This window comes from Dromaius novaehollandiae, chromosome 12, assembly GCF_036370855.1.
Source record: "Dromaius novaehollandiae isolate bDroNov1 chromosome 12, bDroNov1.hap1, whole genome shotgun sequence".
NCBI classification, from domain to species: domain Eukaryota; kingdom Metazoa; phylum Chordata; class Aves; order Casuariiformes; family Dromaiidae; genus Dromaius; species Dromaius novaehollandiae.
In genome coordinates, this window is record NC_088109.1 from 21,665,183 (window position 1) to 21,693,077 (window position 27,895).

General features: G+C 42.6%; 1 protein-coding gene across 11 annotated transcripts in view; it reads right to left on the minus strand.

The window, feature by feature from the left end:
• The window catches only part of FOXP1 (forkhead box P1), a 376,121-nt gene that overhangs the window by 304,225 nt on the left and 44,001 nt on the right, over positions 1–27,895 (minus strand). For 10 of the 11 annotated variants that reach the window (XM_064519202.1, XM_064519196.1, XM_064519200.1 and 7 more), the window contains one exon: positions 25,524–25,651. The gene's annotated coding sequence lies outside the window, so the exon portion shown is untranslated. Of the gene's footprint in view, positions 1–6,345; positions 6,453–25,523; positions 25,652–27,895 lie in introns of those variants that run through there. The other variant, XM_064519194.1, reaches the window with a different exon arrangement.

Here is a 27,895-nt window from a genome sequence, read left to right on the forward strand (position 1 = left end):
CAACAAGCAGCTTTTCCACCCCTTTTTCTCACAACACCTTACACAGAGTTATAATCTCGAGTGGACTACATACTTAAAAGATCTTCTTTTTTGACGAGGCCATGCTAAATAACCATCTTTTATTGCTCCTTTGGATATTTTCCACTTGAACAAGTTAAGGTTTACGGTATCAGGCCTCAAGGTTGTAAACACAGGAAAACATTTTCAAGCCTCCCACTGAAATTCAGGGAGTCCCGGATTACTTCAGCACTTGCGAAGATTTTTGCCCATATGCAAGACACAGCACATCCAGTGAAATTTTTAAACACTCGCTTCCTTTTGACAACATTTTCACCATCGGCCACGCAAATTTATCAGCAAAAAATCCTCAAGTCAATGATGATGCAATTAAGGCTTTGATTACATGATGACAGCAAATCGATTTTAAAGCAGATTATATCAACAGTTGGGCAAAAGGAGAGGCAGACATTATGGAAATCAAACCCTTTAATATCTTTAAGATTCCATAACCCTAGAGAGCATCTTTAATTCACCCTCTCTTATTCCAGATGGTCTCACAAGAAACTAAGTTATCACATTCTGGTAGCCCACGATAACACACTTTCTAAGACATGATGTTAATATGTGTTTAAAAAAAAAAAAAAGAAAAAAAAAGAAAAAAAACCCTTACAATTATTTCACCAATAAGGTGACATTTGCAATACCATATATTTTTTAGGAACCGCAGGATACAACGTATCACTTACTTGCACAATCTGCCGCTGGACAGGCATGGTAGCTGCCTTGTGAAGTCAATTAGAGTTACACATAAGTATTTAAGAGCAGAATTTGGCTTCAGATACTGTATGAAAGCAGGAATAGGGAACTATTGTGCTGCCTGCTTTTTCACAGCAGATCCCAACTAGCTTTGGCTATGGATCCAGCACTGCGAGCCAATTTCAAGAAAAAGAGACTGCGACCCTTTCCTTTCTCTCCGTTTCTGTAATCTCTTCCAGGCACAACTGTTCCAGCAAGCAGCTCCCCTACCAGCCCAATATTTACACTAAACCACTGAAGGACTTTCTATTATAATGCTATCTCATTGATACAAGATTACTCCTGAACCACATCAAACCGTATAATACTGCAAAAGGCAAAAGAGCTGTCTCAAGAAAGAGGCACAGAATGGATTATTTTAGTCTCATTATTTAAACAGCACTTTTAGATTTATGTAAAAAGTCATGCAATGTTACAGTAAGTGTTTCTCCCCTGGGGGCAACTTAGTGTCTATATGGATTAAATGTACAAGCGTAAACACTTGCAATAGCTAATTGTACTCCTGAAAACATTGAATCCTTGCCATTTCTTATCCCACAAAATAAAAATCATTTTAAAAAATTTTCAGACAATAATCAATTTCATTTAATGTCTCTGAAACTCTTCAGAGATTTCCACCTGAGACGCAAAAAGTATTAAAACTCCTGCCCCTTTTAACTCTGCTTTTGTCAAAGACCCATACATGTAAAAACCCAACAGAATACAGCACTTGCCACCTCGTTTTGTTGCAAAGAACATGAAAGAGTAACCAGACATTTTTATTCAAATGAAATTATAAATAATTTTTATCTTTTTTTCCTTCAGCATGTAAAAAACCCACCCTATAATGAACACAAGCTTAGAGCAATCTCTTCCAATGGACCATTTAACTTATTCTACAATTTCTTACCCAAATTACACAGGTATAATTATTTTGACACTGTAATGAAAAGAAAATGGGATTTGGGCACTGTGGGTTTATCTAATAACACTATTTCTTGCCAGACTTCACAGCACTGACAATCACAAAGAGCCTTGTCCATTCCAATAGGAAATATTTGATTTTACTGTAGGAACATTATTTATTTTCACCAACTTGCTATTATCAGAAAGGATATGATAGCTGAATAATAAAAATGAAATCAAGAAATTCTGGTGTTTCAAGGCTTTATTTTTTTCTGCTCTCACTTTTGACATTTTCTTCCCCTGGAGAGACAAGATAAAGTGCTGTCATAAATGGGTGACTTTTCTTGTCAAATGACAGATTTGATTCTCCATGGCAACCACAAATCAAGGTGCTAGTCTGAATTAAAGCTTCTCTTAAAAGGCGTCTTTATGTTTATAAAATGAATTTAAATTAAATGGGTATTAGGTACAGTTTTTTACCTCAATTTATTTATTGACTAAGGAGCTCTGTACTGCGTGTAGCATATTTGCATTTTAAGGAAAGACAACATATTGTACTGGCAGATGCACAAACAAAGCAAGTTACAAGGTCATGCTACATATACTAGTTTACAGTACTATGAATGGTATACAGATGGACAGCAAGCAGTTAAGAGGTACTTAAATACTGGAAAAAGCACAAAAATTACCTACAGAGTAACAGATGAAGGAAATCTCTCCTCATTTCATAACACTGCTTTCTTCCACACACAGTTAATAGAGAGTCATGTAATTGTCACAAACAGAATGCCAAAAGGAAAGGAAAAAAAAAGAAAAGAAAAATCAGATGCTTCATTCTGTGCCCTTATGCAATCTTACTATAGAACATGATACACTGTTACAAATGGTTGTTACCATGACTTTCAAACATCCGAATTTATCCCAGATTTCTAACTTCAACTGCTCTAAAAATTCACTTTCCTGAGGTCACGATACATCTGAATTTCTTTATACAGAAGATGAGTCAGTGGATCCTTCCAGTCCCACAACTGACCTACCTTACTACCTCTTTTTTTAATAAACTGGAGAAGGGAACATAAATTTCTCAGCGGTACGCTTGTTCATTTTTCCCAAAGAGATAGCAAAAAAAAAAAAAAAAAAACAAAACAACCACAACACTCTACAAAGAGTATGAGATTGAAATACCTAAAAAAAATAGGTAAACTCATGCTACATATTTTTACACATATTCATTTTCAAGAACTCAGCATTTTAGAAGAATCAAAATACTCAAGTACTGATGGTGCATTAACACAGCAGAGTAACAGGCCCCTTATTTCACATCTCTTTAAGTAAACACACTCCAGCTACCTGAGCAGACACATTTAATATCAGGGAATAGCACAGAAGCAGAGAAAGCCGCAAGTTTGTCAGGCTATTCCGGCGGCTCCCGGAGTCGAGTGGTTGCACGTTCGCCGCCCTCGTAAGCTCTGCCAAATTTGATTTTAAGCTTCCTGAAGTTAAAGAAGGTTTATACAGTATTAATGCAAGATCTCCTCACACGTTTCTCAAGTTATTACACAGCCTTTTATCCGAAATTATAATTTTAAGCGGCCCTGAAAGCTCCCGCTCAGCTTCCCCGGCAGGCTGGACGGGACGCCTCCGCCGCGGCTGCGGCATCGCCGGGACGGGCGCCGGCGCCGGCTCGCTCGACACACGCAAATCACAATAAAATGGTGCCAAAAAGTCATAAAACTTCACTACGCCACATGCTTTCGGCTCACCCGTAGCGGGAAAACCCGCGCTCCGACTCCAGTGCGTTCTGGGCTCCCGAGCGCCCGACGCTCCGCGAGGCGACGAGCACCTGCCCCTGGCGCAGCCGGCACGGCCTCCCGCCGACGGCTTTTTTGACCCAAATACTCCACCTTAACAACCGGGGGAGAACGGTCAGGCCTCTCCGGATCTGCACGTAAACATTCGCTACATAAAAATCAGAGGACACTTTGCTAATGTACTACTGTATAAGTAACTGCCTTATTAAAACGCGGCTAATCCGCAACAGAAATGTGCCTTTTATAAGGTAAGCAACCGAATTTCTTAGATTTTTATTGTGAAAAAAGAAAAAGAAAATGAGTCTACCTATTTCACCCGTACTGTAATCTGATCGCGATGTTTATACTTGCCCATCACAGCGCTATATAAATTGAGTCCCAAGAAAGGGTTTGAGAAAATAAAATATGGTTAACTTCAAACAACACCTCCAGTTCAACTCCTGAAAATCCTTGGCACTTCTTGCTACACACTTCTGGACATACTTGAGGTTAAGAGGCAGCCTTCCCAAGCTCTAAATACTGCACTTCGAGAAAGATTCCCTAAATAACTACCAGGCACAGGGAAAGTCGCACGTGGAAAACGCCCTTGCGGGCTGGGCACAAGCCACGCGCTTGCGGGAGCGCTCTCCAGCGATGCGAGGGGATGGAGAGGGGAGTCCACACCTTGTGCCTGGGTTTTGTATGGACATGATCAACAGTATTAAGGTAGCAAAGAGGTGCAGTATTAAGATAATAACATGTGTCTTTGTAGAAGAAAACATGGCATTTTTCCAGGATTTTAGTGTCAGCCGACAACATGGACTTGGCGTAAGAGCAGGCAAAGGAGAACCCAACACTGTAAGAAAAGCTCGCAACTGCGAGAACTGTTATTAAAACTGTATTTCATAAACGTATACACACAGAGCCTTGCGTCACGGTGCCATTCGGGACAAGCTGGCAGCCAAGCCAGCAGCTGTTCCCCATTTCAGCTTTACGTTCCAAGCGGAAAGTATGATACGAGCCTAAGTGTGGGCAGAGAAACCCTTCACGCTGCCCTAGATGGGGGCTCTGGACCTGTCTGGGGGTGGCGAGGGTGTTGAGCCTCCACCAGGGCATCGCCAAACCGCTGGGCTGTCTTCTGGTGTGGAAGAGCTCCAGACACAAACGTTCACTCATTGAAAAAGAGCTGGAAAACGAGACACTCTGGCCTAAATCTAGTAGCAAAAGGCTGGGGTTTTTTGCTCTGAGGTCTTAATCGTTCATTCACTAGGAATACAGGACTTCGCCAATGACTGAGACCTAATCTGGGGTAAGTTCACTGAGTTGCGTACTCTACCCCCTTTGGGCACGCAGGGGGCATTTCTGAGCCGATTTTTGTCACATACGCTAAACCCTCTCCTTAACCATCATAAAGTAACATCGCTCACCTCTCCTATTATTTCTAATGTGTGGCATTTCATTTTATTGAGCGCAAGCTCAGTGTTGGTGACAGCCATAAATTTCACTACTTTAATGCAGTGTGTTACCTGAAGTTTCCCAACACTGGGCTTTGGGGTTGGAGACTGACCAGGCTTCACAGAGATGGTTCGCCCAACAGTTATAAAGGGAACAGCAGAGGCTTCGGTGTTATTTTAAGCAAGAAAACTATGTAACATACTTTAAAAAGTGAAGAGACAACCAAGAAAATCTTTGGTTGGTAATCACAGTCAGGAAATGCCAGCAAATGTTTTGAGATGCTAGCTGCAAATTTGAAAAATGTTAAAAGCCAGCTTTGCTACCTTTAGCAGTGAACTATAAAGCTAATCATATGTATTTTTGGGGTCCTTAACGTGGACCAGATGGAACTACACCACATATAAATAAAAAACATTCTCTAGCTTGTGGGCTGGTTTGAATTTTACTTCATTGGATAAATGTGGAAGACAAAGTTACCAAGTAGATTTTATTCCGAGTAAACCGTGAAGCAATTAACGGGAGTTCAAAGATGCATTTTCATCCATCAGATACCCTACGGTTTTTTAGATTTTGCACTTAAGTTTTTGCAATTAAAAAAAGAACGCTATTGACTTAAGACCTCGCTTCTTTAATAAAAATTAGTTGGAAGCAAGTTCAGGTGTAGCACCTGTTTGAGCTCCCAGGCCAATTGGGGGGGGGGGGGGGGAAAGGGGGTCCTACAGTTACGTTTTCTGAATTTTGAAAACAATTTTTCTCATCTGTTATGTTAGAAATAACACAAATAAATTTGAAGAAACTTGATAATGAGGGATGAAATTACTCAATGCAAGGGCTACTAGACCCACAAGGTAAATAAACTATGGAGAATAATCTGGAATGTCTTTTTAAGTTACAAAATTATTTACTTGTTCTGATTTGAGCAAACATAAAAGAATACCTCTCCCAGGCTCCAGGCATTGTTACCATCAATTAACTAACAATTCCATAAACAATAAAAGTATTACAAAAACAGCAGCACATCCCCACCTACACATTAGCACCAGTCAGCAAAAAAAACAACAAAAAACTACAAACAACACTTCCTACTCCTTCAATTCCCAAAGGAAACTCCACCCCAGCTGCCGCAATCAAAAATACAGATTTAACAGTGCCTGCAAGGTTAACTGCCAATCCTAGGTGTTACTTGTAGCAAAAGTAAAACAATTTCAGACACAGGGGTGAGCGTAAGTTGAGAACTCCTTTAGTACTCGCTTCTCCCCAAATGATGATTTTCCACAGCGATTTTGCTCTTGGTTTCAGGATGCTGAAGAGCACCTGGGTGCAGATGCAGAGCTGGGCTGGACCAGCACTGCCACAGCAAGCGCTGGAGGAGCCAGGAAGGTGGGAAAAGGGGACTTACCACCTCTTTCCTCTCCTCCCTGCTGCAAGTCCATGCTTGCCTCTTCTTACGGGTTTCTCAATCATGTTCTCAAGTTTCTGTGGGTCAAGACTGCGCTTACTTGGCATCCATACAACACCTACGAAATCAGCAGAGTCATGCACATGCCACTGAATACGCAACATGTTCTTCTCCAATTCACTATGAAAAGCCATTTCAGCCAGAATGGCAAACATCTTTAACTTGGGAAAATTCTCCAAAAAATCTCGAGCTTTTTGTTGCTCCTTAAGTCACCTGCAAACGGTCTAACCAAGATACCTAAGCACAGCCACGCCGCTGCGGCAAGCAGAGACAGTATTCATGCTCTGAAGTTAGGCAAACACTAAACTGGGCCAACACCAGCAACCTGCAGAAATACAGTCTGATGGGCATAAATTATGCAAACATATCGTGCATCTTCAAAATGAGTGTTTTAAAGCACAAAAATCACTGCTGAGCTGACAGCAACCTGAGCCCCTATCTGGTACACTTCCTCCCGAGTAGCTTTCCTCTGTCAAAGCTAATAACTCTTTGCCCCAAAAAAACAACATTATGGAAAAATTCAGCTGTCCTCTGGGAGTTAATGTGGTGCATTTGGAGAATCAATTCAGTCTTTAAAACTGTGAAATACAAGGATTTTAATCCTGTTTTAAGTGCAAGTTTCAATACAAACTGAACTTTGAACCCTCTGGGATTTCTTTATAAGAATAAGTGATCCAGATGAGAATCTCCTTCAACGTTTATGCAACAATAAAGTAAAAAATAAATGCTATAGCAGAGGAGGGTGATTTATAAAATGTCTGTGTACAGAAATAGTTATTTACCTTCATAACAATATTCTGCAGTTTCCTCATGGTTTCTGCACCACAAATGAAACTTTCTCCAAACAGCAACTTCTTAAAAGATGTTTGTCAACTTCTGTCATTCACAGACACACAACAAAGAAAAATGTATATCCTTCTAATGAGATGCACAGCCAAGGACGGTTGTCATCATCACAGCATTGCTGTTGTGACATGTATTTCATTTCATTCAATACATAACGGGGAAGCTGTTCAACCCAGCAGTCCAAGCAACGTCCAAATAAGCATTAATAATGCGGTGAATAAACTGATCATCACTAGATGGTTTTCAGCAAGATAAAGGTTTTTCCCTCCCCCTTTTAAAAATATCCTCACAGTTAGGAAACAAGGACGCAGAAGTTAAAACTGTTGCCCGCTCCCTCGCGCAACGGGCACACATCTGCAAGCGGGAACCTGCTCCGCTGCCGGGTCCGTCCGCGCGGGCTGCAGATTGCAGCACTACATCAACAGATTGCAGCAGCACAGCAGGTGGAGCGGGGGGCCAAGAGAGAAGCAATTAACATGTATTGTGTTTCCCATTTCTCAAGGTGGATGGCAAATTCTGCTTCACAGACTTGTACAAATTCACGCAGAAAACCCACTGCATAATACAAAGACATCTGTGTTTACTAAAGTAATCATTATTGTTTAATGCACATTCTTTACACCATTTAACAAATAACTTTAGCTCTGATGAACATGGCGATTTTCACAATAGACTAAAAAAAATAAAAAATTCATACGAAATGCACAGCTACTAACATGCGCTAAGTAACAAAACAAGCACTACAGATTAAGGACACAGCTCCGATCTCATGTACTCTTATGCACATTCAAAGAACATGGTCAGTTAGGGACTCTGTGCTTGCTTGCTTGCTTTTACATCATCCCTGCAACGCCTCCTGCACCCAGCTTCCCAAACCACTTTTATCAAGACATTTTTCCTCTTTCCCCTCAGCAAACTGGTACAGTCTCTGCAAACACGGCACTCGCGTACCCAGCCCATGGCCCTGTCCATGGACGCTGCTTCTCCAGCCCATGCTCTCCGTGGCCCTGACCGTTATCTGCTCCTCATCGATACACCTTGCTCATCATCCACCTTTCCAAAGCAGCACCTTCGAGTTGAAATCCTGCTAAGCAGAGGACGAGTGGCATTTATTAAGACTCCACCAACGGTGCATAGATGCACTTAGGCAACAAGAGGGCAACATCACCCAGTCAAAAGCCCAGCAGTAAAACCCCACCGTTCGGGCACTGGCCCTGCCCGCGGGACATCGGCCCCCACCACGAACACCACCACGGTGGAGACTGCCATCGCGGCAACTGAGGGAATCGAAGCCACGAGGGAAAAAAAGGGGCTCGTCTGATGTGAAAAGCACCGATTGCACTCGTATCCATTACGGCCCCCTTCCATGCTCCGGAGAGGGAGTTTGCCACGCGGGAGGTGGGAACGGCGAAGGGCAGGAGGCTGCAAGACGCAACCCTCCGCCACGCGCCGAAAGGAGCAAGTCTGGAGCGGGGAGGCAGCAGGCGAGGACGTCTGGCGCGCGGGGAGCAGCCGGCAGCCTGGCGATGGCCGCTGGACTAAGAGGATGAGGGGAGCTCGGAGGGAGAGCAGCGCGCAGAGTCGAGACCCCTGCTACGCGTTCGGCGATTATAAGATTAGCGTGTTTTTATTTAAAGTATTATCCGTTAACATCCCGTATTACAAAAGTAGCACAACGGTATCGACAGGCTGTCAATATTAATAGGAGTGTCTAATGTTATATCAATACTAATTTAATTTCTGCTATCTGCAGGGCCTTTCTGAAGAAACAGAGGAACAAGAATGAGAAAGCCAAAGCGGTGACATAACAGGAAAACGAGCCATTCCTTCAGCCGCTCCATCGCTCACACAATTAGCACAATTATCCTGTCTTTTTTTTTCTTTTAAACAAAAACAACAACAAAACCCTCTCTGTTTTTTCCAATATCACAAGAACCTCCTCACTTTCTTTTCTGGCCAAAAACCATCTTTGTAGAACAGCATTTTTCCTAGCTATGTATACCCCAAGCCTACGCACTAAACACGTCACACAACAGCAACTACAGATTGGAGGAATAACTCGCCCTTATGACACAGTTAAGGAGAATTTCCCAACTGGTGAACGACCTGATCTCATACAAACCTTAAGGGCCACATTTAAAGGCACGTTCTTCATTTTACAGGCAAAATACAATTTTTAGCATCTACCAGAGATAAAATTTCTTGAAGTCTTGTATTTTAAAGCAGTTCAAATAAATGTTCCTAAGCATACTGGGTAAGGACGCATATGGCAAGCCTGAGAAAGGCAGAAGAAGCTCTCGGAGATGGTGAGGAATGAACGGGGAGGACTCTTCGTCCTTACCAGGAGATGCTCTACAAGAACAGGCTCTCAACACCACCCCTGCAGTTCCCATCATTGTTAACACGCTTTAAAAAAAGAGAGGAAGACAGGTCCACAATGACAAAATGTCAAGCTGAACAAAGTAATTGAACTAATTATGTAAACATTCATTATTAGTAATATTAAAATATCCTGTTTTGCATCTTCCTTTCGTGGCAGAATAAGCAGCATCTAAGAACTTAGAATCATCATCTAAGAACTGAGTAAAATAGAAACTGCCTAAAATGAAGATACAGTATCAAAGAAGAATATTTCTCCTGCTTTAGCACATGAGTGATCCTGACTGTACTTGCTACAAAGCATTAAATAGGAATGCAGAGGAAAATATTCTTCTCTTTAAATACATTTCAGATAAGTGATTTACGGCTTTTAAACGGTGAAGGAAAGAAGTGGAAAAGAGTATCGGGGTAGGAAATTGGCTTACCTCATGATACTCCACGATGTGTGACCAGCTCATACAAATGGGTGAATCCTCCTTCATCAGTTAATTAGGTTTGCCCGCACCTACTTGCTCAGCTGGGAATTCCCCCAGCTGGAGAGCAGCTACAGTGAGTCTCTGCCACCGCAAACTTGTGATTCTAATTAACTCGTAATTTTGGGTCACACAGATCAACATTAATTGGTGGTCATGCAGAAGCCATGTCTGTTGCCTCGTATCCCAGAACCACAGAACAAGGAGGAGGGAGGCAGAAAATGAGGGAAAACTGTCTGTGGCCTTTCAAAACCAGGGGGCTGCACTGCTGGACACACCACTTCCAGGCAGCTGGGGCTGCTACCAGAAAAGTGTCTTTAAAAGAAGAAAGAACCAATCAGAAAGCAACACACAAGCAACGCGAGGAGAAAAACTGTATCTTAGAAGAGTTAATGCTCCAAGAACAGCATCATAAATTAGGAAAGGATAGAAATAAAAATTAAGAGTTACTGGACAAGGTTTAGAGTAAGAGAAGTAGCTCCCTAACAGGAGAGGGGATTGAACAGCTTGCTCAAAGGGAAGCGAAGGACCTGAGAGAAGTAGCTAGGAAGAAATTACAAGACACAGCAATGTAGCTTCATCTGCAGACTGAGAAAACAAACTGAAGATAGGACTGAGCACCAGGGCAGCCCTTGCCATGGCGAGGAGCAATATCCATGGGGGATCTGCAGAAGAGGACAAACCTCCTATCAAACCTGGCCACAGACCTTTACCTTTTTGTTTTAAAGCTGCAAATCTGACAGCTCAGATTTACGTACACATTAACAACACCCTCCAGATGCTGCACCCAGTCCTGGCCCACAGACTGAGGCGGGGCTGCAGCCCTCGTGCAGCTCCACAGTCCCAGTGAGCCCAGACCACCGCGCAAACCCAGAGCCTCTACAGCTAGACAAATTGCGCACGATCGATCAAGAAATGCGTCTGCACCACATGAGTCTTGATTGCTGCACTAGTTGTATCTTCTGAAAGTCAATCCCTATCTCTCTCACTTCTTTCTGCTAATCACCTCCCATTTCTACAACACCCATTTCAGCAATGCTTATTCTTCCCTTGGCTTCTTTGCAAACTTCAGATCTTTCCTCCCTTCAGACTCCCACAACCCATATTCGCATCCCCTTTGCTCGTGGGCACATCTGCCTCAATTCCCACCTTACCTCCCTCTCGCCCCAGCGCTCCTCTTGCCGATACGACCACTTCTGCAGCCCAAACCTTTCCCACCTGACACCGCTCCTGCGGGGATGGAGGATGAGAAAGCCACGAAGTGCACAGTTTATCAGAGCAGCAGAAGCCATAGCTCATAACTCGCCTAACGAATGCCAGCCAGAAGTGATTTGTAGGCATCAAGGAGATTATTATTTTTGAGAGAGATTGGAAAGAAAAGAGGGGCACGAGCTTAAGGTGTTGCTGATAAATGAAGATGAAAAGAAGGTTTTAGGGTGAGAAGTGTTTGTCTAGTGTGACCTAAACCATTCAAACCTCATTTGATAGATGATGGACATTTATTCCCTGCTATGTGTCATTTCAAAGTCTGGGCTTTATATTAAACAAAAAGTCTTTTCTTTCTAAGTTTTTCTTCACTTCTTCCTGGAGTTTATCACACAGCAGAATACCTGAAAATGTAATTACATTTAGTTTTTATTATAAAGTCACCAGTAGTACATATTAGAAGACGCATTTTATTGTTTTTCATTATGTAATTGTGTGCTTCATTGCTTTTGGTCTGTTTTCTCTTGTTGTGGGAGGCGGCACAGCCCAGGAAAACTATTTCTCTGGGGATGAAGTGATAAGGGCAGGCCACTGTATTCCCGCAGAGGGAAAGCAATTCACTCTAGCTTCGTTCGACTGCAGTGCCACCGCCGGTCCCTCCTTTCCTCCCTGCAAGAAGGGTACAAAGCGCCTGATAAACTGGCAGTTCCCTCCCTGAGGCATGGCAAATCCGGCTCTTCCATCCCACAAGACTTGACACTAACCAGAAACGTCACCACCAAAAGTCACTCGGCCAAAGCCTGCGTGGACGTGACAGCAACCACTGAGGGACCGCACCGTCACCTTGGTGCCAGGCTCCGCGCTGAGGATCCTGGCCAAATCACACCCCAGGAGTGACCATCAGATCTCCCCCCTCCCCACAAATAAGGAAAACAAAGAGGAAAACATGCTGTTACCATGATACCCACATCCTACCTACTGGAAAGCCTCCTTCCACAGAGGTGTACTGAGATGCCCACCCCGGATGCAGCACACTCGAGCAACCCTACTATCTGCACTATGGTTTCAAGAACGGAGCGGGGAAAGGCTCGGAGCTGGGTGGGAATAGCAGTAAGGGCTGCAGAGTGTGCACTGGCACATCAAAGACTGGGAATCAACCTATAAAATTTGAGAAGAAAAGTGCTTTCCCCTTCCTCTTCCCCGAGAAGCATGTCTTTGCTCCGGATCTTGGTTTGTAACCTTATGAGAAGTTGGTATTTGGAAATAAATAGTCTATAATCTGGAACACACTTTACATGAGCAGCTAATTGTCACAATTAGCTTTGAATATGAGGGCTCCTCCTCCTAAGAGGCATGATCATTCATTTACAGATGTTTACATTTTAATACATTAAAAACAAACACATTATCCTAATAAATAATGCAACTAAACCATACTTGATGTGCTGTGCTCCTGTTTAGTATTCACGCAGAGCATCACAGCATTTATTTTAACTGCAGGGTAGATTTATCATTTATCACATCTATTCCTTTAAATGTGCCCCAAAAATTGTTTTCTCAGCACTTGCTCACTAAGATTGGTTTTAATATTGTTCTTTTAGGGAGTTCATTTTCCTTAGATTCCCTATTAGGAGAGGATGCTGCAGATTCACTGAAACCTTATTTCTCCACCAGAACTCTGACTTGCAGAGGAGCAAAAAGCATTTCATCCTAGTGCTTTGCCCCAGCTGAGGATCCCACCTCTTCTGTGTCCTACTCAGAAAAGAGGCAAATGCCCTTGATTTGAGACGCTCTGGTTTCCCTCACGCCAAGCACACAGACCTCTCACTACTGACATGCCTCTCCTCATCATTAGCAATAGGCAAATTTCCATTACCAGTACCGCTAAGCCCTCGAAAACTCAAGAACTGTGCATCCAAGCTCAGACAAGGAAGCCTGGAATTATGTTCCATCAAGTTGCTCCATCTCACTACCCTTTTAGAGCTTAAATAAAAAAACAAAAACAAAAAAAAAAAACAAATTTCTATTGAATTTCTCTCTACACAGCTGCATCTCTAATGAACCCCCATAAAAGTTAAAACTTACATTCGGTAATCATATGCAATTGAAACATCATAAAATGAGAAGTCAAGGAACTGTATGTGGGCTGCAATGACTTGTCTTATTGTATTCATTCCCTTAATAAATATATCTTAAAAATAACCTCACAGTCACACATTTGCAATATAATATAAAAATAACACTGGGTTCAAATTATTAAATAGGTAATTTAATAGAACGAGAATCGAAATGTAGGACAGTGTGCAACTTTATGCTACAGGAACAGGATGATTTTAGCCAACACAACTATTTTTCTTTTCTACATTATCTTTGCATTTATAATACTACAACATCCACATAACCTTGATACTCTAGTCACCTTAGTAACAAACAAGCGTGACATTCACTATTCACTTCTAATTGAAACCCCAATATGTATTTGATTCAAGTAAAACAAAAGGCAGAGCCCCCTACTCTGTTGCTCTTTTCTTAGTCACATATACATAGGCTAAACGGATTCAAACTTAGTTACGTTCATACAGGATTAAATCTACACAGTTGAACCATTTCATTTTAATTTAATACAAAATGGAAACAAATAAAACACCTTTAAAAGACACCGTGCTAAAAAGAGAAGCAAATTATTTAAGTTCTGCAGCCAAGTGTGCGTTGCCCAGAAAGCCGCCGCACGCAAGGGCTCCCGCCACGGCACGGGGCTGCTTCCAGCGGGCAGGGATTATTGCCGAGATCCCGGGCGCTCCATACCTGACACAGGTTAAGCTCTTGGTAGCGTGTTCAACTCCTGCTTTTAACAGACATTTTCATCTTAATTCTATTCGAGTATTCAAAATGGAAGAAAAAGGATGGAGCGCTCACCAGCACTCAGAAGAGGAAAGGTCAGACTCATCTAGGCCAATATCCTTTCCTTATGGAACTGGCCAAGGCCAGGTACTTCAGAGAAAAGTAGAAAAAATAGACAATTAATAGACAATTTTTCTCTCTAGAGAAAGGGGGTTGCTGCCTAACCCTTTGCTAGCTCCATCCTAAAGCAAGCAATTTATATTCCTCTCACCCTGTAAAAATAAATAAAATACAACCCTTCCTATTTAAAGTATTTGTAGATGACTGCGATTGCCTATGAAGCTATAAGCCTTTTCTCATTTCACACCTAGTTCTTTGTGTCTACGTTTTAGTGTTTTATCAAATTATTAACTATTCCTGTCTTGGGGGAAAAAAATGCTTAATTTCAACCGGAATTGTTTGAAAGCATCTTTTACTTTGCTCTTGCGGATTTGGGGGCTCCCAGAGGCTCAAGGCCACCACGCCTCAGCTCCCCAGAAGAGCCATCGCATGGCCCAGGCGCACAGGTACAGCCCAAGCCACTTCTTCCAGAGGGCGAAACTCTGCGCTTGGCGGAGGGGGGACTTCATCTCTCAGGGCACTGTCCTAGCCGTCACGCCTTTATTAAGTCCCCGATGAGCCCGACACAATTAGTGTCGCCTGAAAAACAACTACACCGCAAATGAAAGGTGACAAGGAGTTGGGAAAGCACTATGGGGGCACGGCAAAGCGCAGACGGACCCGAGGAAACCACAGACCTATTGCTCTGCGAGACCAAAATCGGTTTGATGTGCCTCTTTGCCGGGGGGTGACCGGAAGGGATCTTCCCAGGACAGGGCACCATCTGCACAGCGAGCAACCAGAGAGGCCCAAAGAGCTCCCCAAGCTCGAGTGCAGCAGCTCACATGACGGACTAGCCCACCTGATGCCAGCTAGCAAAAAAGATGCTGGGAAAAAAAAAAAGAAAAAAAAAAGAGACACTTTTAGAAAGCTTTTCAGACAGAAAGCTCAGTGGAGCAATTAGCTATGAATTTCTGGAGCCACACGACCCAATATTGCAGCTGCCTGGCAGGCAGAACTCCCACCGATACCGATGGGAGGTCTACGCACGAAATAGCTGCAGAAGTAGATCCATCCTGCCAATGGAAACAAGGAGTTATCAAAATGAGACTAGTTACAAGTTTCTGCAACAATGTGCAAGTCTCCAACATGTGGCATGTAACGTAGCTGTTGCCATGGTAAATATTCATGTTTAGTGAAAAGTGTTAAATCTTGTATCATAAGTTAAATCAGCTGCCAAGACACATTTTCACAAGTAGGGGAATTTTTGTCTTTTCAGAATGGAATGTTTTTCAGTTGACATTGATTTTTCCCTAAAATAAGTCCCCCAGAAAGGAAGCCAATCACACGTGAGGCAGTCCAAGAACTGAATTACTCTACTCCTTCTCTGAATCATCAACAAGTGTTGTGCGTTAGTGCGTGTGTGTGTACAAATGCACGGCAGCTTAATAAATCCCATCCTCTTTCACAAATGAGCAATTTTACCATTTATCAGGAATATTAAACGAATGATCCCAATAGAAGTACCCCAGATACTTCATGTTTCAGCTGATGAGACTTCAACGAGCAACTTTCCTGAATAAGAAGCATCTCCAAAGAAATAATTAAGCTTAACTTTCCCTAGTCTTTTCACAAATGTAAGATCCAATCCTGAGCCTGAATATGAAGTTGTTTAGCTAGGTCAAGGAAAGAAACAGTAAGAGGTTATTTACTCGCTTTTATGCTTCCTGTAAGTGTTTCAAAAGAGGACTAACAGTTTTAATACCATTTCAGAAAGAGAGACAAGTTAGAATTAATGCAGAATTGGCTAAAAATCCCTGATACTTCTATCGATTTAAGAACCATTGCAAGGAAATCTGCCTTCAGCTCAAGATCTGCAAAAATACATGTCCTTCCACTCCTGAACTATTCAAAATTGTCTCATTCTAGCATCTCATCGTTTATTTTTCATATTCAAATCAAAATGCATTTTTGAGGGAAGGTTCTTCAGAATAAGGAGAAAAAAAACAGCAACTCAATAATTAGCCCAAATTCATTCAGAACGGTGTAAATAAATCTTCTGATTGATAACAGGGGAACGGAACAGAACTTGTCCTGAAGCCTGAGCAGAAGAGGCAAAACAGAGTCATCTGCTTTGACACTCTGCAGCTGAAATACAAGCACAGGTAGCAATGACCTTTTTGCCTGCTCCCGCATAAACTCCACTTCCAGCGAGAGCATCTCTCGCTGTCGTCCACCGCAGAGGGGTAGGACCCCAGCTCAGCCTCGAAGCTGCTGCGAGTCTACCACGGCCCTACTGAACAACAGGGCGCTCCTTGCCAATGTTTTCTTCTCTTCCACATCTCTCTGCTATAACTACAATTTGGATTTCACCTTGGTTGCATCCTCTGTGGTGGGAGCTCCACCAAAGGCAGATTCCTTTATTCTTTACCTACCTCTGAGTAGCAACAGCCAGCAGCCAGTCATACCCTCTCTGCTAAATTAAGCAACACTTCTGATTCCTCCTCCTCTCTCCAATTATCGCTCCACAATTGATCTGCTGCACTCATGCCACAGAATCACACCTTAGCTCCTCACCTCTCGTCATTACAACTCATGCTCCCCCTGCACTGAAAGCTTCATAGACGTTTCAGCAAGCAAGTCCCTGCTAACTATGTCTTAGCTCTTTCTCTGCTGAAACCAGCTCTACCAAAAGACTGAAGCATACTTATTACTCTAAGCTCCCTGCCTTTTTTTAAAAAAAATTCATTTTATATGGTTGATGTTCTCATTCGGCTTTCTCTCCACCTTTCTCTACTCCAGCTCTACAAAAAAACATCCTCCGTGACACCTTAAAAAAACCCACTAAATTAACATGACTTACACTGCACAGTATTTTCAGACCAGCTGTTTGCTAATGCCACAAACACAATTAGGAAGTCAGGGTAAGAGCTTGCACGAGCAGATGAAAACTGCAGAGATAAAATGGAAAGCTTTTACCTGCCAAGCTCTCAGGTTAGGGTTCTAGGTTTCCCTTGGATCTAATAAAGGCAAAAAAAGAGCCATATTAAGGAGATACGCAGTCTTATTGCTGTAAATACCAGGCATGGCTTTTTTCATCTTCTTATAAACATAAATTTTCCTTACCGTGATTTCTAGGCTGTTGGCCATAGACGGTTAAAATCTTGATATTAAAAACATTCAGAGCATTATTGACAATTAAAAAACAGCTTTTAAGCATGCACAATAACGCTTCTCCTGCTTAAAAAAAAAATAATATGCATATCCATATTACCATCATAATAAGTGCCACAGAATGACATGATATGATTGAGTATAATGGCTCCAAAGGAGCCATTATGGTCGATCAGTAAATAATACACTTTTGAAATTGTCTAACTACATATTTACACTTGTCAACTCTCGTACACTTCAGTGACAGAATTCAAAAGAAACACTGTAAAAAACTCTAAGAACATTAAACCACAAAAACATTACACTGAAGTAATGTTAAGGTTTGACTTAAACCCACAAAAACACAGAAATTCCAGGTTCAGGCCAAATCTCTAAAAATGACACCGTCTTTAGCTCACTGAGTGGTGCCCGAATATTTGTGGAAGTCTCGGCAAAGTGGGCGATCAAGGAGGAAGAGGCACCGCGCCGCGTGGGCGCGACGACTGAAGACACCTCGGGCGAGACACCGCGGAGGGCTGTTTCCAGCGAATCAGTGGTCGCCAACTGCATTGCCTGAGGTGGCTTAACTGTTCAGCAGGGCATCGTTTTAGTCTATTAAAAAAAAGGGGGGGGACCTGTTTATTCAGATGAAAATCCCAATTAAATTGAGTAGCATTAGTCTTCACTTATTTCAGAAAAGTCCCTGCTGAGAGCTTTGCCCCACTGAAGCACATAGAGCAAAGTCCTCAGGATCCGACCTTAAAAAGGCATTGTCAGAAAATATTTTAAACAAAAATGAAGGAAGCACATTAGTATCCCAAAGATTCCTTCCAGGTGGAAACAGACTGGAAAGTGACCTCTTAAAAAAAAAAAAAAAAAAAAAAAAAAAAAAAAAAAAAGAAGCAATGGCCTTGGTTTTGTTCTTTTAATTCATAAATTTCTCCCCCTCTTTTTCATTTGCAGTCGCTTTTTCTCAAAGCAGTGGTGGCAGCCACTTTCCTTGTTCCAGGGCAGCTTCACTGCAAACAACGAGCACGACCCCCCAAACGCCGTCTCTCACGCTGAAACGGTCGCACGCCGCTGCCCCGTGGTCTACGGGACATTGAACGCTTGCGAGGCTTCAGGAGCAGACCCGGTCCCATGGCACCTCGCTTGCAAAAAGGACCCCAAATGCTGCAAACACTATGATTCTGCTAGAAGCACTGATGGGTATTTTCCTAGAGCAAAGGTCCTCCCTTTCACACATATATCCTTGCTCAGACTTATGTGTTCCCTGGCTTGTGAGAGCAAAAGTTGTAAAGGCTGGGCTTGGTGGACTCTCAAAGTTGCTTGAAGACACAGCCACCAAGCCCCTGCCGAAAGGGAGGTACCACTGGGTTTGACATCCAGCTCTCCCCTCAACCGGCCACTGACAGAGCAGCCTCCCGGTATGCTCAGCATCTGGGATTTTACAGCCACCGTATACACATGGGACTTTCATGACAAACACCTCCATATTCATTTTCCTTGTATATTTGAAAGAGAATGATTTCTTAAGGCTCTGCTGGAAAGGAGTACTAATGAAGACAAAAAGGCATCTCAGGCTACTTCCCCAAGGCGCATTATCGGGACAAGATAACACATTTGTCCTACATGAGTACCCTACGTCTGCATCCTCCTGCTGCAGGAACTCCTGGGGACATCTTTCTAAACACAGGTGCTCACAGTCCTGCCCGCGCTCCCCGCGGTCGGCATCTCGGTCTCCTACGACTTCCTTAAGAGGATGGGATCTGCAATCAGCTCTGAGCACTTTCTCTAGTTTCCTATTTCATAAGCTCTCCCTGGAGATGTTTGCTTTTGTCTAAATATTATAAACCATGGCATGACTAAGAGTTAATAAAAACCATGTTGCCTTTTCACCTTGCATGGCTTCTGTCTCCTCCAGCCAGACCTAGTGGCTCATGCAAATGTCAGAGTGAGAACGGTTTTTAAATCTCCTCAGATTGCCCCACAACGACAAAAGGAAAGGTATACACACTACAACCTGGGTATTTTTACTTCAGGGAGATGTAAATCATTAGGTGAAAACTTGGAATAAACTGACAATAAGAGGGCAGCCTGTTAAAATACCTTCCCTCCCAGCTCAGTCTTCCTCCAATAGAATATACGTAACATGACTTTACACTAAGAAAGCCTTCTGAATTTATAGGTCTGAAACTAGCAATTCATCGCTCCACTGCCCAAATGGTATTACTATGGCTCTATGGCTCTCGGAGGCCTCTAAACTTTGATTTCTCCAATAGATGCAAAGGGGAGAGGAAAAGAAAAAGAGAAAAAGAGAAAAAGAGAGAGAGAGAGAGAGAGAGAGAGAAGGGGGGGGGGGTAGGAAATACTTCCTTCAAAGTCAAAGATAATCTTTCTTCAAGAGGTTTTGCCAATTGTCATAGAAAGAGAAAAGCGTTCCCCTATGGAAGGCAGAAATCTCCACCTCTGGGAATTGATTAGGAGACTGGACATCGCTGTGAGCATTAACGATGGGCACAGGCTCCACGCAGCATACCTCGAATCAGCAGCTCCGGCAATACGGAAAGTGCTCCAGTTCCTGCAGTGCCCAGAACTGGGCCAAGAGTTTCATCCCCAGGGCTCAAATTAAAAAAATGACCACTCCTGTATAGAGATGAAAGCCCCTGGAAAGATGGATGCTTAAGAGCAGCAGCTCCAGCTTCCAGCTAATTGCCTCACCAGTAGGTGCCTGAAACCCAAGACCTTCTTGTCCCATTATCTGCTGGTGGAAAGACGACGAGAGCTCTTGCTCTCTCTCCCCTCCCTGCCTCCCTATTTAAAGCTTTCCGGCTGCTGTTGAAGAAATGAGTCTGCCTTGCTCTGCCCGTCTCTCTGTCACCTTAGTGTCTGGGAAGGTGGCGAGAAAACATTTCAGCTACACTTCCCCAGCTTCCACTTCCCACAGCCCTCTATGGAAAAAATGCTGTCTCCCCTCTCCTGCTGCTTATAGCTTTATCAGATAACAGCATGCAGCAGGAACGACCCTCTAAGGCTGTTGCCAATACCCAGAAGTATCTGAACAGCAGCACTGAGACTCAAGACCACATTAGGTGCGTTCAGCCACCAACTGGCAAAGCCCAAACAGCACTCAAGATGCCAACACCGCCTGCCCACCAAACTTACTTTAACCTGCAGTGGGTAGCTGTCTAGCTTTCCTGGGTGTGTTTTTTAATTTGAAGTTAAAACCTGCTGAAATTCATGGCTCCAGACACAACAACGCCAAGGAAAAGCAGCCTCCTGCTCCCTGAGAGCAAGTTTTCTCAGCATCGCTCTGACACAAAAAATCTGTTTCCTCAGTTATGTCTTCTTTCTTACCTATTTTAGACATGATGGTGTGAAAACATAATAAAAGCTCATGGAAATAAATTAGATAAAGCTGGGAAAGTAGTTCTTCAGAATATATTTAGAGCCCTTGGCTCACAAGAGCTTTAATACTACGAGGAGACCCTTGCATAGAGCAGCACTGCCTGCCTGCTGGTGCTGACTGTCCACCCCTCCCGTGTCAGCTCTTCCCCATCTGCCAGCCCGAGTTCACGGAGCATTTGCATTTCTGTCTCCAGCAGCATCCTCCAAAAGGACAAGAACTGGCCTGTTCAGTAAAAACACAGTTACCCATAACACAAAGCCCCAGCTACAAAAATCAACATTGTGTCAATGCTCTGGATCTGAAGCACCATTGTTTCACATGAGTTTGTCGTACATCCACACGAGATCCACGCAAACTCCAAACTTCATCACACTACTTGACATTTCAGCTGTGCCACTCTTAACTCAAAATGCATCTTTAAACATCCGTTGTATCAATGACTGGACTAAATTTAAGCAAGTGCTTAAAAATTCTACCAAGACAGGGTGGGGACTTGCAGATAAAAGCTCTGTTCAGCACTTACAGGTCACCACCATCACACAATAAAATCTTTTCTTGTTAAGTGATTTAAACAAATAATTGAAATTTTTTGTATGATGAAACATGTTGCTTGAAAAAATGTCCCGAGTAAATCATTATATTCACAGCAAAGTTGGAGCTAATTCTACTACCGTAACAATTCCACACCCAGTTTCATAAAAATCAAGCAGTGAAAAATACCACTAATCCAGCCAGTATAAAAGTCTACAATAAAGCCTTCATCTTAGGTGTGGAAAGATTTTTGTACTTAAAAGGCGTGAAATTCCCCTTTCTACTGACGATGAGAAATGCCCCTTGATGCTCCATCTCCTCCAGGTCATAGCCAAAGTGGAAATAATTTTCAAAACTAATATGTATATGGAGTAACATGGTTAACATTATCGAATGAATTTAGATCCACCTACACGGTATAAATATATCTAGATAAACTGTCACCTTCAGCAGAATTCATTAAAATAATGTTGTATCTTCCTTGTTAAATGTAATTTTTTTAATTGAAATTTAATCTTACAGTATTATTTGGTAGATTTTTAATTGACATTTGCAGTAATTAATTGGTAAGCATTACAGCTTTGTCTGAAGAATTTAAAACTAAATTTGACATCGAGATTGGCCAGCCACCGCTGTGAGGTGCCTGCTGGGAGCATTTCATCATCTTCCCGGCCCCTCCTGCTGCTCATAGGTGGGAGATGATGGTCTCTTTCTTACAGTCATGAATTACATTACTAATGTATTCCATTACCACCACGCAAATGTCATGTTAATTTCTGATCATCATCAAGTCAGACAATGGTTTCCACGCTGGCAACTAGCCAATTAGCTGTGTGGAAAAATATTCAGCCAATTATATAACTTGAATTAGGTTAAGGACTCAAGAGAAAGCAAAATAAACGCTTTGAAAATACTTCTGAGATAAAATGTAAGTTGACACTGTCTTCATGTGCTCTAGCCGATGTTATACAATCTGATAGGCAGCTGCCAACATTCATAACTGTTTATTAAATCTAGCCTCTCTTTATGGTGGCAGCTAAGATCTGTATTTTTACCAATATTAGGTTCATTGTGTTATGAAAAAAGACCAAAATACTTAGGAGCATTCACACCAGCTTATAAAACATATTATGTAGTATATTAAATTGTTAAAATTACTTCTTCTCTCCTCCCCCCGACCACGTAGAAAGTTCCGCAGGCAGAAAAGTTTACGAGAAACCAAGTCACCGTCGTTTGACAGGAGCAAGGGAGATGCTCCGAGGACAACAGTGGTATCTCCGCGCTGCCACGGCCCCACCGGCGACGCAAGTCTGCTGCAGGACAGCGGGTTCTGCTCCCAAATTTCTGACTCCCATCCCACAAAAGGGAAGTAAAAAGTCTGGTGGAAATGCTTCTAGTGCTGCACAAATGCAGAGCAGCTGCATAGAAAAACGGCAGGTTCCCAGCCCGTGCGTGAGCTTGGCGCGCGCTGTGCTGAACCGCGCGGGCAGGGGGACAGGCTGGGAGCTCACCGCAAGGCCAGACTTCTCGTGCCCCCCCATTATTTTGATTTGTTCTGTTCTTTAACGCAATTTATTGTACAAGCATGGTTATCTCCAATTTAAAAATGTACACAGCACCGATCCCTTGACTTTAAAAAATTTGTAACAATGAGCAATTTGTTAAAACCCTCTTACCGTATCTTTCTGTCTCATTTTCTTGGTTGCTGCAATGAGGCAATTCACTGTTCTGGCTGCTTACCCTAGATGACCTTTTGTCAGCCATAAAATGGTATACAACTAGATGTTCTGCTTTAAATAAAACTCTTCCCTCTTCTAAAGGCCCTACTTATTCAGTCAACACAATCAGCAGAAACCACATTTGGTTGCTCAATAAGCTGGAAACTTCTCAAACCCGTACGGCCGTGAATGAATTCCTGACATCATCATGGACACTCAAGTGGGGAACGAGAGCGAGTATTGAGAAGTGGCTCTTACGGCAACTGGAGAAAGGATCACTCCTTTAAGCTGAACTCTCAAGGAAAAGGAGAACAAAAACTGAATTAGCTCAATACGGCCCCTCTACAGTCAGTACATCGCCAGGCAACTTACCATCTTTTGATAAATTATGGCGGAGGACTGATAATACACCAGGGTTAAGATGACCGTAAGCACCAGTTTTGGCCAACTGCTCCTTTCCAGCTGGATTGCTCCATTTCATATTACTATTTTGCAATTTTTTTAAGCACCTAGAGAGTCTAATGCATTCAGAAGGTATTTTAAAGCCATTACGTGACATGAAAATTTTAAGACTGCTAGAAGTAAGTGAGCTTTATGAGGAATAACATGAACCTTTTTCTCTATTCAAGCCAGCATTTGGAGGGAGTTAACAATCCTCCCTTTTGTTGCTTTACTTTTCCAATACTGAAGCCATCCGGGGGCAGACTGCTGGACCAATCTGTCTTTGCACAGGATGCCAGCCAGCCACATCGCCCAAACCTTCATAACTCAACCTGTAACATCAAGAGGCAGCTTGAAAACATGCCGGGTCTTCCACGTGCTGCCACCGAGACCAGACGCAAAGCCCCACTACAGGCACTGCCGACGGGTTATCAGAGTACCAGGTTGTTGCACTTAGCCTATGCTGTGCTCAGCGAGGACTAGATCTTCAGCAGACACTTCAACAGTAAGACTCGGACACCAGACATTACCTACACTTATTAAAGAAGCAGTAAGTAAATGCACATACATAAAGGCATGTGCCTTGCATGTAACTCCACATTTTCTACACATACTTCATGCGAACAAAGGAGGAATTAAAAGCTGACCACCATGATCAAAGTCAATTGATTCATATGCCATAGAGCCATAAGAAATGTTTGCATTGCTGGAGAGGTCTGGAACAGCTCCCTGTTTGGGGATCTCAGCCATATAAGCAAGGCTGGTAATTCAGACACGAAGGAAACGGTAAGGATCTCTCCCCTGCATGCACACTTCAAGCTGCCATATGGGTTTATTCAACTGTTTACTACACCAGTCCGTAAAAATTGAACAGCTATTATAATCTTTGCTAAATGACATGGTAATTATGCTACCTCTGGAAAAAAAGCGGGGGGAAAAAGGAAACTTAAAAAAAAAACTCACAATTCACTGATGTGTGAATTTCTCTGTTTTTATAATCTTTGAATTTAAATGCACTTTCTAATACACAGAGGGATATTAAATACGTAATAGAAACCTGAGTTTATTTTTAAAAAATAATTTGTTCTCCCATTTCCCATGCAATTTAATTACCCATATTTCCAAGTTCCTAAAGACCTGTGACACAGATCTTCTAATTTTCCTGTAAAAAAATCAACCAACCAAAAAAACCCAGATATGGAAGGGTTTCTCCCATTGTTCCTCCAGCAACACCAGCCTTCCCACTGAGACCGCCACGTTGAACGGGCGCAAGGACACGAAGGGACAGCTCTCCTGTGTACCGGTGACACCATTTTGTCACCGGGATAGACGCGCAGCGAACGGCAGAGCTTGTTATTTGTTGGCAATGGCTCCTTCGAGAGCACAGCCTCCGACACATGGTGGAGAAGAGGCCCCTTCATATTCATATTTAATCATTACACAAATTGCCCACGTAAGCATGATCAGACCCTGCCTGCGCGCAAGGCTTCAGCTCTGGGCAGGAGCATTGCCCGCATCACTGAGCTCCAGTTTCACCACCAAAAACCTCACTGCTCACGTTTTCATCCAAGATTTGAGGGGGCCAGAAGAAGAAAAGAAGGAAGGGAGTTTTTTTTTTTTTCCCTGCATTGATGTATTTGATATTAATGATATTTGGTAACAATGAAGATCATTTTTTGGTGAAGAATAATGATGACTTGCTTTTAAGCATGTACCCCCCCCCCAAAAAAAAAAATTAAAGGGGGGGGGGGGAAGGGAGTGAGGGAAAGAGAGAGAGAGAGAGAGTTACTTAGAAGAAGAAAAGAAGGAAGGGAGTTTTTTTTTTTTTCCCTGCATTGATGTATTTGATATTAATGATATTTGGTAACAATGAAGATCATTTTTTGGTGAAGAATAATGATGACTTGCTTTTAAGCATGTACCCCCCCCTCCAAAAAAAAAATTAAAGGGGGGGGGGGGGAAGGGAGTGAGGGAAAGAGAGAGAGAGAGAGAGTTACTACAAACTTGGGTTTGACCACTCACCAGTTTTACTTGTAGGCATCACACATATCCACTCATGGCTCAGAGCATGCGCGGGAAAGGATCGAAACCCTTATCATGGCAAATGTGTCTGGAAGCTGGAATCGCTCAGAAAAATCGTTCTCAGGAGACTGAAAGACAAAAACATGTTTAAAAAATTTCACTTAGTTAGAATAGTATCAAAGCCTACCATTTTGCTTTGAAAATAAAAGGCAGTTATAAATGAGGTGAGGGGTGCTTTATAAGAATATTGCTACATATTAAACATAATCATACAGAAGACTTTATTTTGCTTTAAATAAAACTGAAAATTACAACATAATTACAACATAAAGAAAGATTTTTAAAGGTGCTGTTATATCAAATTTGCAATTTGCTCTTCCAATAGATAAGTTTATTTTCATTCTAAATACCAAAATGCATCAACATGAAAATCCATATTCTACTAGAAAACATTGCATTATTTCAGAAAATTCAGACACCTTAACATACTTTGCATTATGAAAGCACAAGATCTTTGAATTTCTGAAATATTTACTCTCTTCACTCATTTTATCCTGATAAAACCTTAACAAAATGTAGAATCTCTTGGTAGCAATAATCTTTCCTCTGAGATAAGGAAAAATACATACAAGAATTATTTCATGTGTAGGGTGAAAAGGCAAAATTTGCAAACATCAGTTAAGAAATACTAACTGCTAGGGTTTTTTCCTCAGGTATGAGTAATACGGATTGAGTTTAAACTCAGCTCAGAGGATGCTGTTTGCTGTACAAATTAAACACCCATTTTACCAACGAGGGTATTTTAAGAGAGATAGGTATTTTCTTCACTGATGAAGTATCCATATCGGGTAAATATTCATATTCCTAAATACGAGCAGAGGTGTTTCGGGGGCTGTGGTATATGAACTTGCACTTGCTAACTCCCATGGGACTTAAACAGCCGCTTCAATGCCTTCCTGAATTGGAGAAGGACACTCACGGACTTAATGGATGCACCAGCTCCCAAGAGAGCATCTGCTTTCTGGGCTGCTACACAACAAGGAACTGGGAGCAATGATCTCGAGAGGAGAAAACAAAACTTTCCACCAGACGGAAGTGTCCTGAGGGACTGGGGTAGAAAAACACAATAGAGGCAACAATCACGTGGGATGTGTCCATCCTCCTCATTCCCCACGTCTCTCCCTCCACACCATCCCAGCATGGTGGCTGCCCCCAGTCTCCATGCATCCACCCGTGCTTGGGCAGTGGCAAAAACTTGACCTTCGAATGCTGGTGGAGCTAATTATTTTGGCAGACCACTGCAGCCTTCCTGAGGAACATCTGGAAGTTTGTCTCAACAACAACTGCATGAAATTTCATAAGAAAAAAAGGAAAAAGGTACTTCTCTGGCCTCAGGGCCTTCTCCCATTTTTTGCTAAATGCAATACAATGGCTCAAGGAAGATCACAAGTGTTAGGAAACCTAAATATAGTGATTAAGCTACCCTGTTATGAGACTGCTACACAATAAAAATAGATCCAGAAGGGTTTTTGAACAGCATTTATGCTAAACATGACTTCTTTCTCAGAGACTCTCGAATACCTGTGGACCAAAAGCAACCTGCATCTTGCATCACTTTTATTGCTGAGGACCATAGCACTGAATAGTTTGAGACACACAGACAGAAGGAGGTTTATTACTGTCTGTGCTTGATGACAGAGACGCAGACGGGTATGTAGCTGAACATCTACACGTGCTGGGGCAAGAGTTATTTCTCTGGTTGACCTTCTGCCCCACAGCATTCAACTGCCTAACAGTCCTTATCCATGACATTTCCGTAGAGTAGGAGTGTACTGCTCACCTCATTTTAAAGATGAGGAAATGGGGCTCATTTAGGGTAAGGCCTGCTCAAAAGATCTCATGCTCTTACTCAAGACTTTTGAGGCAAAATGACTTGCCTAAATAATATATTCAGCCTGTAGCAGATGAGGGTTATGTCTCATGGAAGCACTGTCTTCTCCTCCAGACCATTCCTCTACTTCATATCCCTCTTCAGCAATATAGACATCTTGGCATCTTTGGGCCAACAAGCAGATTTGAAACCTGGACAGCACCCACACAATGCACAAAACCCAGTGTCGGGAGCCACTGACATCACATCCCAACCTGGCCTCAAGTTAGAGGGCACACCTGGAGAAACGATTTTTCAAATGCTATCAAAAGCTGGCCTTCCCAAAATACTCCACAAAATACTTCTTTAGCCAGGTTTCCCAAGGGAACGAGGCTTAGGTGCTCACCACATGCAGTCTGTGCATGCACCTCTGCTCAGCCTCACCTGCATCTTTAGGACCCACTGCGATTAATGGGAAAACAGAGCCCCCAAAGACAGCAAT